This window comes from Chinchilla lanigera, unplaced genomic scaffold, assembly GCF_000276665.1.
Source record: "Chinchilla lanigera isolate Chin_1 unplaced genomic scaffold, ChiLan1.0 scaffold00045, whole genome shotgun sequence".
NCBI lineage: Eukaryota > Metazoa > Chordata > Mammalia > Rodentia > Chinchillidae > Chinchilla > Chinchilla lanigera.
The window spans coordinates 12,670,402-12,676,748 of record NW_004955446.1 but is presented as its reverse complement, the minus strand read 5'-3'; positions in this window follow the sequence as shown (position 1 = coordinate 12,676,748).

The window sequence follows — 6,347 nt, the reverse complement described above, 5'->3', positions numbered from 1 at the left end:
AGGGAAAAGGGAAAAGGGAAAGGAAAGAAGCTATTCTCAAATTAGGGAAAAAGGAGTCATGAAATCTAGGACTCTGAATTCTGATTGTGTTTAGGCAAGCAAAACAATGCGTGTTCCATCCAGCAGCCAAATACCAGAACCAATTACATTGTCCACTACTATATTGTTTGGATCTTGAATGTCCCCAAAGGTGCCCAGCTTGATGCTATTGAGAAATGGTGAAAACAGTAGGAAGCCCCAGTTGGAAGACTTCTAGTTATTAGGGGTGTGTCCTAAAGTGGCCTGTGGAACCCAGTATCTTCCTGTTTCTCTTTTGGGTCTCAGCCATGAGGTGAGTGGTTATTCTATGCTACGTACTCCCACCATAAAGGCTGCCCAACCCCTCACCACGGGCCTGGAAGTAATGAGTCTACCCAATCCCAGACCAAAACCTCCAAAACTGTGAGCCAAAACAAACCTTTTCTTTTTATGAGTTAATTTATCTCAGATTGTCATTATAGCAATGGAAATCTAATGCACTGTCTCTACTTTGGAGTGAACACTATCTACAATGATCACTACATATGTACGTACCTCATCATTTTTAGTGGCTACAACATATTTCGTTCTTGGCTATCATGTCATTTCTTTAACTAGTACCTATCAATGATCTTTTCAGATTATACTACAAAATCATTATAACGTTTGTTTAGATAATTTTAACATACTTAAAACTATTTTCTTAGAATAAATTCATAAAAGTAGAATTTCTTCATGAAAAGATATATACTTTTTAAAGTGTATATATGCATATATTAATATGGGATAGGTAATTTTTTTAATATTTTTATTTTCAAAAATTTAATGGATGAAAATATTATAATTATATTTATTATAGCTTTTTCCACCATGCATAAGATGTTACCACTAAATTTATTTGGATCTTGGTGTTTCAGCTGTAAAAAAAAAGGCATAGACTAGAACTTTTTAAGTGCCATTTCTAAACTAAATAACTCAAATTCCCAGCAACTTTACTATTGTCTAAGAGCCTTATAAGTATATAAATACATCTGCTTTGTAAGAGCTATGTTTCAAAAATCAGTGTAAGTGGAATTTTACTAACCAGAGTCATGTAAGTAAATCAAGCTATAAGATTGCTGCAGAAGATTTTATCCTCATTTTTAATAATTTTGAGCTTAGAATGGTACCTCTATAATCTTTAGAGAGAGGGCCAGAGAGAAACAAATATTCAAGTAAATAAAGTTTCCTTCTTGCTGCAGACTGCCTTTCTGTCCTTCCCAGACAATCTTCTAGAGAAATGCTTCCTTGCCAAGCAGGTTTCATACCCTACAGTTAGGTTCCTGCCAACCTCTCCATGGATATTGCTTTACTGTGATCACCATAGACCACCTAGGGATTCTTCCATTCTGTTGTTTATCATGAGGTTACCTGACACGTCTGATCACTCTTCATGAAACTCTGTTTCTATGAGAACACATTACTTGATTACTAGAGTAATTACAAAGTCCCTGGTTCTTCAAATTTCATCCTTCTCTTATGATACTTCTCCTACTTGCTTCTGCAAAGTCTCCACAGTGTAGCATGAAGTTTCTTTGACATTTTTAAACCCAGTCAGCAGCTTTAACTAGTTAACAATCTTCAAACAAAAAATTAAGCAATTTGTTAAAAATATAACAATGCATTATTTTGTAAGACCAACAATGATTGCTTTGGATCATAGTTTAGCTCACTTATAGGAAAATATGTATTTCCATATATCAATGACTCTGTAAATATGGTCTCTGAACAATAGCTTGTGCATCACCAGGGAGCCTGTTGAGATGGAACATCCTTAGGTCCCACCTCACATCTGTTGAATCAGCAACTCATGCTCCTGCAAAGCCACTGGGTAACTTTGATGCATGCTAATATTTGAGAATCATAGTTCTATAATACATTCTTTAAAGTGAGGCAGGAGTTTAATGAGTAGGATAACTGAGGGATAATCATAAATAATTCTCCATTTAAATAGCTATGAGATGTTAAATTATAGATATAGAGCCTTTACTACTAAGGAAATCAAGTTAAAGGGAAGGAGTAAAATACAGAAAGAAACAAAATTCTTCCCAAATTGCCTGTCAAAATAAATGATAACTTACTCTGGCTACTGTGGGTCCCGGTGCCTGAGGGAGAACCCTTCCCTGTCTTTGTTGCCAGGAACAATCCTAATTGTCAGATTCACTGCTACAGTATAGGTTTCTACTTTTCACAATCACCTCACATATCCATAGGCAGGAGAGAAAGCAATCAAGCATGAAGGGGAGTTGACAGATGAAAAATAAGGAAATATTATCAGCTTTTTAAGCAGCCACCACTCTGATAGAGACAAAAAGCCTGTACTTGCTTCATCCAGACATCTGTTCACCATTCTTCCATTCATTCCTCCAGCCAACTATGCCTCCAGGCATCAATTCCTTCATCTTTCTATTCAACCTTCCACCCATCTATCTACCCATCCATTCATCCCTTCATCTCTTCAATATCCAATGAGGTTGGGCCTCTCAGAGACCACTGGCCTATGCCATTTTCTTTTGCTCCTCCAGTGTTTCTCAGAATGGTCCATTGGAATGCAGAAAGAAAATCTTAGACCTTCTATTTGTATTTCTTAACTCACCCTCTTAAAAATTTCCGATTTGAGTGTATGTCCCACATTGAATGCAGTGTCCTAATACCATAGTGTGTACATAGTTCAAAATTATATGCTCCAAATCTTGAAGTCAAAAAGTATACAAACCAGAGCATTGAGAATCCAAAGATTTTGGGAGACTACCTTCCTGAAGAACAGAATCAAAAGACTACAGAATAATATAGAAGAGACAAATGCTAGTTTTGGGGGTGAAGAACTCAAACAGCCCCCAGAAACATGAAGCTAGGCAGCTAGAAAACCTGCCTGCAACTCACAGCAGGTGGGCCCACCTTTGTTTTCTCTTACTGTCCATGTCATATAGGTAGCTATTTCAGAGCCAGGAACAGGGGCCAGTTTTGTCCCAGTTTAGCAGTTGTTCCACTTTCCATAGAACCCAAAGAGACATTGGACTGAGGCCTAGGATTAAGGCAAAGACTTTAGATCTTTAAGTAAATTCACTCCCTCAAAACACATCCTAAACTTCACTGGCTACAGGTGAAAGTACAGATTTCACTGCTACCTATTTTAATTCAGTACCATATGGAGTCTTCCATTAACATAAATTCTTATTCCATTCATGACCAGTTTCTATCATCATTTAAAAATATTTAATTTAAATTTAATTTCAGCAAACTAGAGATGTTTTTCCTAATAGACATAATCTTTTAGAATTTTATCAATTCACTTAATACCAGGTGTGATCAAAAACTACACTGACTGTTTAAATTTTTTAAAATTTATTATAATAAAAGACACATTGCTGTTAATTCCTCTCCATATGCCCTTCTCTTTTGACACATTTGTCCCATAATTCTTGCCTCTTTTTGGAGCAGTTATGGAAGACCTCTTCATGAGTGTCTTTACTTGTGCTGTTGTGGCTGCTTCAGTGTACTGAACTGATTCAAAACATTTACCTTTCATGTACATTTTTACTTTGGGGAAGAGCCAGAAGTTGATCTATGCCAGCTCCAGTGAATAACATGGATGAGGACACAGTGGACACATCAAAAATATTTCTAGGAGCTTGATTTTCTGTTGGATAATTCTCAGCAGCAGCGTTCACTGTATTTTTGTATCATACTTCATAAAGACATGAAAGATGACTTCCAGAACTGCTTCAGAAAGTGTCAAGGATGATGGGATGAATGTGTTTAAAGTGAGAGGGAGTATCTTTAAAGGGATTAATCACGATGTGTCTTTTATTATGAGAAATTATTTTATTTAAGCATTCACTATATATCTGATCATCCCTTTTTTGTTATTATTATTTGCTTATGAAAACAAGTGAACATATGTCATTCTTGGATGCAATACTCTCAGACTTCAAAACTGGAGGTGATTCTTCTCCTTCAGAAGTACTAAAAGATTTGTTTTTTGCTACTTTTTAAAAGTGTAACCGCTTTCAAAAATATTAGGAAAGGTATGAAAATAAAATTCTAGTGTTATCTATGAGAACATGAATCAGATACCTAAACTAATGAAGGTGGAAAGAAGTCAACAATTTTAGCTGTCTTGTGCAGCTAACAACTGATTGAGATTTAATTATTTGGCAGCTCTTCACAAAACCTAGAGTGGGCAGTAGCTATTGAATGGCAAAGTATCTACCTTCAAAGAAGTTAAAATTCATCTGGGTATGGTGGTGTTCTTCTGTAATCCCAGCATTCTGGGAGGCTGAGGTCGGAGGATTGAAAGTTCAAGGCTAGCCAGGGCAGTTTAGCAAGACCCTGTGAAGGGGCATGGGAGCCAGATTGAGCCCTGGACAGCCTTGCTAGCCTCAGTGACCACGTCCTCACCCCTTGCCCACTGGTATGTGAACAAGACAGCTTCCAGAACCTTAGTGACCGTGCCTCTCCACATACCTCACAGGAGCAGATCTGAGCCCCTGACAGCTTCAGGAATCTTGGTGAGCGACTCCCACCTCTCCCCCAGCAGCTTAGGGGCCAGGCTGAGCTCCTGACAGCTTTGGGAACCTCAGGGATCACACACTCCTCCCCGACAAGTGTGGGAGGCAAACTGAGCCCTGAAAAGCTTCAAGAACATCAGCGACCACATGCTGCCTGCAAACACTAATATGGGAGCCACACAGAACACCAGGGACATTCGGATCCTTGTCCCACCACCCCAACATCATTGCGGCACTGAGGCTGAGTTCCAGGGAATACCTTGATCTTCAAAAATAACAAAACAAGGGAGTAAAATGCAATCTCAGACCTCCACCCCTAGAACAAGCCCAGGAGACAGTAAAACAGAACAGCCTGGAAGTCATACACCTGAAATTTCTGACATGATAGCAACTGAAGTAAAGAAACAACTTCATCAGACCATAGAAGACATCAGATCAGAAATAATCTCTCAGATAAAAAAAAAACTGACAGCAATAATGAAAGAATTGCTTAGCACATCTAAAGAAGATATAGATAAGAAAATGGAGGAGCATAGAAAAATGATAGAAACCTTGACTGGACAATATAGGAAAGAATTAGAATGCATGAAACAGATTCAAAAAGCTATCCAGGAAATTAAAACTTCCTTTGAAAGCCAGGAAAACCACTTGAATGAAGCTGAAAACAGACTTTCAAACCATGAAGACAGCACTGCAGCTAACAATTATGAAAGGAAGGGTCTCTTAAAAATAACAAGGAATCACAAAATAACAATTCAACAGTTGCAAAAAGATGCAAAGAAAAACGCCGTAAGATTAATGTGTCAACAAACCAGAGAGGGTAAAAAAAATGACATAAAAAGAATTTGCAGAAATAATAGCAGAAAATTTCCCAGGCATGGGAAAAGCATCTGATGTACGAATAAGCGAGACAAGCAGAACTCCAACTGGCCATAACCAAAATAAATCTACAAGGGGCTAGGGATTTAGCTCAGTGGCAAAAGCGCCTGCCTGGCAAGCGCAAGGTCATGAGTTCAGTTCCCGGTACCGGAGAAAAACCAAAACCAAAAAATAAAATAAATCTACACCCATACATATAATAATCAAGATCCCAGAAATTCAGAAAAAGAACAGAATATTAATAACTGTTAGAGAAAAGACACAGATCACCTATGAAAGAAAGCCCATCAGAATCACGGCAGATTTCTCAACACAAAACAAGTCAAGAAGAGCTTGGAGTGAAATATTCAGATCCTGAAGGAAAACAACTTCCAACTCAGACTGATGTACCCTGCAAAAACATCCTTCAAAATTAATGGAGAAATAAAATACTTCCATGAAAAAGAACAACTGAAGAACTTCACAAGAACCAAACCAACCCTACAAGAGTACTAAAAGATATTCTAGAAAGAGATAAAAATGAACACATCTTCAAGAACAACAGCAGAGAGGAATCACCAGCAGAGCAAGCAATTAAACAGAGGGGAAAAAAGAGGAACCAACAGCAAGAAAATAACATGATAAAGATAAGCCAATACATATCAGCTATAACTATCAATGTAAACAGTCTCAATTCACCAATCAAAGGAAGCAGACTGACAGAGTGGATCAAGAAACAAAATCCAACAATATGCTGTATACAAAAAACATATTAAACTCAGAAGGAAATTCATAGACTTAAAGTTAAAGGATGGAAAACAATACTCCATGCAACAGGAACCCAGAAAAAAACATTGGTAGCTATTCTGTTTGCAGACAATGTGAACTTCAACCAAAGAATAATCAAAACAGATAAAGAAG